Source organism: Phyllobates terribilis, unplaced genomic scaffold, assembly GCF_046119375.1.
Source record: "Phyllobates terribilis strain yellow unplaced genomic scaffold, ASM4611937v1 Scaffold_31__1_contigs__length_13893835, whole genome shotgun sequence".
In the NCBI taxonomy this organism is placed as follows: domain Eukaryota; kingdom Metazoa; phylum Chordata; class Amphibia; order Anura; family Dendrobatidae; genus Phyllobates; species Phyllobates terribilis.
The window spans coordinates 6,549,467-6,557,852 of NW_027362791.1; positions in this window are offsets into that span (position 1 = coordinate 6,549,467).

Below are 8,386 nucleotides of genomic sequence, written 5' to 3' on the forward strand. Positions count from 1 at the left end.
CTCACTGACATTTCCCATATCTGAAAGTCTGATAAACGCCGGAAAAATGACTAAGTCCAAGAAATTTTTTTTTATAACTTTTTTCAATTTTACCCCGTGGGATATATATTCTAAACACACACATTTGGAACTCTCCTGGGGTACCCTCACACATATTATTCCCTCATTTAGTGGATATTTTCACAAAAAAGTGAAATTTTCAAAAATCCAGAAAATTGGCTGAAAACGACTAAATATGAAGGACTCATTGGGCGAATCGCTCTGGAACTGAAATCGGAACGCTCACTGACATTTCCCCTATCTGAAAGTCTGATAAACGTCGTAAAAATAACTAAGTCCCAAAAAAAAAATTTTCAACTTTTTTCAATTTTACCCCCGTGGTATATATATTCTACCCACACACATTTGGAACTCTCCTGGGGTACCCTCACACATATTATTCCCTCATTTAGTGGATATTTTCACAAAAAAGTGAAATTTTCAAAAATCCAAAATATTGGCTGAAAACGACTAAATATCAAGGACTCATTGGGCGAATCGCTCTGGAATTGTAATCGGAACGCTCACTGACATTTCCCCTATCTGAAAGTCTGATAAACGCCGGAAAAATGACTAAGTCCAAGAAAATTCTTTTTTAAACTTTTTTCAATTTTACCCCGGTGGGATATATATTCTACCCACACACATTTGGAACTCTCCTGGGGAACCCTCACACATATTATTCCCTCATTTAGGGGATATTTTCACAATAAAGTGAAATTTTCAAAAATCCAGAAAATTGGCTGAAAACGACTAAATATCAAGGACTCATTGGGCGAATCGCTCTGGAACTGAAATCGGAACGCTCACTAACATTTCCCCTATCTGAAAGTCTGATAAACGCCGGAAAAATAACTAAGTCCCAAAAAAAATTTTTCAACTTTTTTCAATTTTACCCCCGTGGGATATATATTCTACCCACACACATTTGGAACTCTCCTGGGGTACCCTCACACATATTATTCCCTCATTTAGTGGATATTTTCACAAAAAAGTGAAATTTTCAAAAATCCAAAATATTAGCTGAAAACGACTAAATATCAAGGACTCATTGGGCGAATCGCTCTGGAACTGAAATCGGAATGCTCACTGACATTTCCCCTATCTGAAAGTCTGATAAACGGCGGAAAAATGACTAAGTTTAAGAAAAATTTTTCTTAAACTTTTTTCAATTTTACCCCCGTGGGAAATATATTCTACCCACACACATTTGGAACTCTCCTGGGGTACCCTCACACATATTATTCCCTCATTTAGTGGATATTTTCACAAAAAAGTGAAATTTTCAAAAATCCAAATTATTAGCTGAAAACGACTAAATATCAAGGACTCATTGGGCGAATCGCTCTGGAACTGAAATCGGAATGCTCACTGACATTTCCCCTATCTGAAAGTCTGATAAACGCCGGAAAAATGACTAAGTCCAAAAAAAAATTTTTTTCAACTTTTTTCAATTTTACACCCGTGGGATATATATTCTACCCACACACATTTGGAACTCTCCTGGGGTACCCTCACACATATTATTCCCTCATTTAGTGGATATTTTCACAAAAAAGTGAAATTTTCAAAAATCCAAAATATTGGCTGAAAACGACTAAATATCAAGGACTCATTGGGCGAATCGCTCTGGAACTGAAATCGGAATGCTCACTGACATTTCCCCTATCTGAAAGTCTGATAAATGCCGGAAAAATGACTAAGTCCAAGAAATTTTTTTTTCAAACTTTTTTTAATTTTACCCCGTGGGATATATATTCTAAACACACACATTTGGAACTCTCCTGGGGTACCCTCACACATATTATTCCCTCATTTAGTGGATATTTTCACAAAAAAGTGAAATTTTCAAAAATCCAAAATATTAGCTGAAAACGACTAAATATCAAGGACTCATTGGGCGAATCGCTCTGGAACTGAAATCGGAATGCTCACTGACATTTCCCCTATCTGAAAGTCTGATAAACGCCGGAAAAATGACTAAGTCCAAGAAATTTTTTTTTAAAACTTTTTTCAATTTTACCCCGTGGGATATATATTCTAAACACACACATTTGGAACTCTCCTGGGGTACCCTCACACATATTATTCCCTCTTTTAGTGGATATTTTCACAAAAAAGTGAAATTTTCAAAAATCCAGAAAATTGGCTGAAAAAGACTAAATATCAAGGACTCATTGGGCGAATCGCTCTGGAACTGAAATCGGAACGCTCACTGACATTTCCCCTATCTGAAAGTCTGATAAACACCGGAAAAATGACTAAGTCTAAGAAAAAATTTTCTTAAACTTTTTTCAATTTTACCCCGTGGGATATATATTCTAAACACACACATTTGGAACTCTCCTGGGGTACCCTCACACATATTATTCCCTCATTTAGTGAATATTTTCACAAAAAAGTGAAATTTTCAAAAATCCAGAAAATTGGCTGAAAACGACTAAATATCAAGGACTCATTGGGCGAATCGCTCTGGAACTGAAATCGGAACGCTCACTAACATTTCCCCTATCTGAAAGTCTGATAAACGCCGGAAAAATAACTAAGTCCCAAAAAAAAATTTTCAACTTTTTTCAATTTTACCCCCGTGGGATATATATTCTACCCACACACATTTGGAACTCTCCTGGGGTACCCTCACACATATTATTCCCTCATTTAGTGGATATTTTCACAAAAAAGTGAAATTTTCAAAAATCCAAAATATTAGCTGAAAACGACTAAATATCAAGGACTCATTGGGCGAATCGCTCTGGAACTGAAATCGGAATGCTCACTGACATTTCCCCTATCTGAAAGTCTGATAAACGCCGGAAAAATGACTAAGTCCAAGAAATTTTTTTTTAAAACTTTTTTCAATTTTACCCCGTGGGATATATATTCTAAACACACACATTTGGAACTCTCCTGGGGTACCCTCACACATATTATTCCCTCATTTAGTGGATATTTTCACAAAAAAGTGAAATTTTCAAAAATCCAGAAAATTGGCTGAAAAAGACTAAATATCAAGGACTCATTGGGCGAATCGCTCTGGAACTGAAATCGGAACGCTCACTGACATTTCCCCTATCTGAAAGTCTGATAAACACCGGAAAAATGACTAAGTCTAATAAAAAATTTTCTTAAACTTTTTTCAATTTTACTCCGTGGGATATATATTCTAAACACACACATTTGGAACTCTCCTGGGGTACCCTCACACATATTATTCCCTCATTTAGTGAATATTTTCACAAAAAAGTGAAATTTTCAAAAATCCAGAAAATTGGCTGAAAACGACTAAATATCAAGGACTCATTGGGCGAATCGCTCTGGAACTGAAATCGGAACGCTCACTAACATTTCCCCTATCTGAAAGTCTGATAAACGCCGGAAAAATAACTAAGTCCCAAAAAAAAATTTTCAACTTTTTTCAATTTTACCCCCGTGGGATATATATTCTACCCACACACATTTGGAACTCTCCTGGGGTACCCTCACACATATTATTCCCTCATTTAGTGGATATTTTCACAAAAAAGTGAAATTTTCAAAAATCCAAAATATTAGCTGAAAACGACTAAATATCAAGGACTCATTGGGCGAATCGCTCTGGAACTGAAATCGGAATGCTCACTGACATTTCCCCTATCTGAAAGTCTGATAAATGCCGGAAAAATGACTAAGTCCAAGAAATTTTTTTTTTAAACTTTTTTTAATTTTACCCCGTGGGATATATATTCTAAACACACACATTTGGAACTCTCCTGGGGTACCCTCACACATATTATTCCCTCATTTAGTGGATATTTTCACAAAAAAGTGAAATTTTCAAAAATCCAAAATATTAGCTGAAAACGACTAAATATCAAGGACTCATTGGGCGAATCGCTCTGGAACTGAAATCGGAATGCTCACTGACATTTCCCCTATCTGAAAGTCTGATAAATGCCGGAAAAATGACTAAGTCCAAGAAATTTTTTTTTAAAACTTTTTTCAATTTTACCCCGTGGGATATATATTCTGAACACACACATTTGGAACTCTCCTGGGGTACCCTCACACATATTATTCCCTCATTTAGTGGATATTTTCACAAAAAAGTGAAATTTTCAAAAATCCAGAAAATTGGCTGAAAACGACTAAATATCAAGGACTCATTGGGCGAATCGCTCTGGAACTGAAATCGGAACGCTCACTGACATTTCCCCTATCTGAAAGTCTGATAAACGTCGGAAAAATAACTAAGTCCCAAAAAAAAAATTTTCAACTTTTTTCAATTTTACCCCGTGGTATATATATTCTACCCACACACATTTGGAACTCTCCTGGGGTACCCTCACACATATTATTCCCTCATTTAGTGGATATTTTCACAAAAAAGTGAAATTTTCAAAAATCCAAAATATTGGCTGAAAATGACTAAATATCAAGGACTCATTGGGCGAATCGCTCTGGAATTGTAATCGGAACGCTCACTGACATTTCCCCTATCTGAAAGTCTGATAAACGCCGGAAAAATGACTAAGTCCAAGAAAATTCTTTTTTAAACTTTTTTCAATTTTACCCCGGTGGGATATATACTCTTCCCACACACATTTGGAACTCTCCTGGGGTACCCTCACACATATTATTCCCTCATTTAGGGGATATTTTCACAATAAAGTGAAATTTTCAAAAATCCAGAAAATTGGCTGAAAACGACTAAATATCAAGGACTCATTGGGCGAATCGCTCTGGAACTGAAATCGGAACGCTCACTAACATTTCCCCTATCTGAAAGTCTGATAAACGCCGGAAAAATAACTAAGTCCCAAAAAAAAATTTTCAACTTTTTTCAATTTTACCACCGTGGGATATATATTCTACCCACACACATTTGGAACTCTCCTGGGGTACCCTCACACATATTGTTCCCTCATTTAGTGGATATTTTCACAAAAAAGTGAAATTTTCAAAAATCCAAAATATTAGCTGAAAACGACTAAATATCAAGGACTCATTTGGCGAATCGCTCTGGAACTGAAATCGGAATGCTCACTGACATTTCCCCTATCTGAAAGTCTGATAAACGCCGGAAAAATGACTAAGTTTAAGAAAAAATTTTCTTAAACTTTTTTCAATTTTACCCCCGTGGGAAATATATTCTACCCACACACATTTGGAACTCTCCTGGGGTACCCTCACACATATTATTCCCTCATTTAGTGGATATTTTCACAAAAAAGTGAAATTTTCAAAAATCCAGAAAATTGGCTGAAAACGACTAAATATCAAGGACTCTTTGGGCGAATCGCTCTGCAACTGTAATCGGAACGCTCACTGACATTTCCCCTATCTGAAAGTCTGATAAACGGCGGAAAAATGACTAAGTCCAAGAAAATTCTTTTTTAAACTTTTTTCAATTTTACCCCGGTGGGATATATATTCTACCCACACACATTTGGAACTCTCCTGGGGTACCCTCACACATATTATTCCCTCATTTAGTGGATATTTTCACAAAAAAGTGAAATTTTCAAAAATCCAGAAAATTGGCTGAAAACGACTAAATATCAAGGACTCATTGGGCGAATCGCTCTGGAACTGAAATCGGAACGCTCACTGACATTTCCCCTATCTGAAAGTCTGATAAACGTCGGAAAAATAACTAAGTCCCAAAAAAAAAATGTTCAACTTTTTTCAATTTTACCCCCGTGGTATATATATTCTACCCACACACATTTGGAACTCTCCTGGGGTACCCTCACACATATTATTCCCTCATTTAGTGGATATTTTCACAAAAAAGTGAAATTTTCAAAAATCCAGAAAATTGGCTGAAAACGACTAAATATCAAGGACTCATTGGGCGAATCGCTCTGGAACTGAAATCGGAATGCTCACTGACATTTCTCTTATCTGAAAGTCTGATAAACGCCGGAAAAATGACTAAGTCCAAGAAATTTTTTTTTAAAACTTTTTTCAATTTTACCCCGTGGGATATATATTCTAAACACACACATTTGGAACTCTCCTGGGGTACCCTCACACATATTATTCCCTCATTTAGGGGATATTTTCACAATAAAGTGAAATTTTCAAAAATCCAGAAAATTGGCTGAAAACGACTAAATATCAAGGACTCATTGGGCGAATCGCTCTGGAACTGAAATCGGAACGCTCACTAACATTTCCCCTATCTGAAAGTCTGATAAACGCCGGAAAAATAACTAAGTCCCAAAAAAAAATTTTCAACTTTTTTCAATTTTACCCCCGTGGGATATATATTCTACCCACACACATTTGGAACTCTCCTGGGGTACCCTCACACATATTATTCCCTCATTTAGTGGATATTTTCACAAAAAAGTGAAATTTTCAAAAATCCAAAATATTAGCTGAAAACGACTAAATATCAAGGACTCATTGGGCGAATCGCTCTGGAACTGAAATCGGAATGCTCACTGACATTTCCCCTATCTGAAAGTCTGATAAACGCCGGAAAAATGACTAAGTTTAAGAAAAATTTTTCTTAAACTTTTTTCAATTTTACCACCGTGGGAAATATATTCTACCCACACACATTTGGAACTCTCCTGGGGTACCCTCACACATATTATTCCCTAATTTAGGGGATATTTTCACAATAAAGTGAAATTTTCAAAAATCCAGAAAATTGGCTGAAAACGACTAAATATCAAGGACTCATTGGGCGAATCGCTCTGGAACTGAAATCGGAATGCTCACTGACATTTCCCCTATCTGAAAGTCTGATAAATGCCGGAAAAATGACTAAGTCCAAGAAATTTTTTTTTTAAACTTTTTTTAATTTTACCCCGTGGGATATATATTCTAAACACACACATTTGGAACTCTCCTGGGGTACCCTCACACATATTATTCCCTCATTTAGTGGATATTTTCACAAAAAAGTGAAATTTTCAAAAATCCAAAATATTAGCTGAAAACGACTAAATATCAAGGACTCATTGGGCGAATCGCTCTGGAACTAAAATCGGAATGCTCACTGACATTTCACTTATCTGAAAGTCTGATAAACGCCGGAAAAATGACTAAGTCCAAGAAATTTTTTTTTAAAACTTTTTTCAATTTTACCCCGTGGGATATATATTCTAAACACACACATTTGGAACTCTCCTGGGGTACCCTCACACATATTATTCCCTCATTTAGTGGATATTTTCACAAAAAAGTGAAATTTTCAAAAATCCAGAAAATTGGCTGAAAACGACTAAATATCAAGGACTCATTGGGCGAATCGCTCTGGAACTGAAATCGGAACGCTCACTGACATTTCCCCTATCTGAAAGTCTGATAAACGTCGGAAAAATAACTAAGTCCCAAAAAAAAAATTTTCAACTTTTTTCAATTTTACCCCCGTGGTATATATATTCTACCCACACACATTTGGAACTCTCCTGGGGTACCCTCACACATATTATTCCCTCATTTAGTGGATATTTTCACAAAAAAGTGAAATTTTCAAAAATCCAAAATATTGGCTGAAAACGACTAAATATCAAGGACTCATTGGGCGAATCGCTCTGGAATTGTAATCGGAACGCTCACTGACATTTCCCCTATCTGAAAGTCTGATAAACGCCGGAAAAATGACTAAGTTTAAGAAAAATTTTTCTTAAACTTTTTTCAATTTTACCACCGTGGGAAATATATTCTACCCACACACATTTGGAACTCTCCTGGGGTACCCTCACACATATTATTCCCTAATTTAGGGGATATTTTCACAATAAAGTGAAATTTTCAAAAATCCAGAAAATTGGCTGAAAACGACTAAATATCAAGGACTCATTGGGCGAATCGCTCTGGAACTGAAATCGGAACGCTCACTAACATTTCCCCTATCTGAAAGTCTGATAAACGCCGGAAAAATAACTAAGTCCCAAAAAAAAATTTTCAACTTTTTTCAATTTTACCCCCGTGGGATATATATTTTACCCACACACATTTGGAACTCTCCTGGGGTACCCTCACACATATTATTCCCTCATTTAGTGGATATTTTCACAAAAAAGTGAAATTTTCAAAAATCCAAATTATTAGCTGAAAACGACTAAATATCAAGGACTCATTGGGCGAATCGCTCTGGAACTGAAATCGGAATGCTCACTGACATTTCACCTATCTGAAAGTCTGATAAATGCCGGAAAAATGACTAAGTCCAAGAAATTTTTTTTTTAAACTTTTTTTAATTTTACCCCGTGGGATATATATTCTAAACACACACATTTGGAACTCTCCTGGGGTACCCTCACACATATTATTCCCTCATTTAGTGGATATTTTCACAAAAAAGTGAAATTTTCAAAAATCCAAAATATTAGCTGAAAACGACTAAATA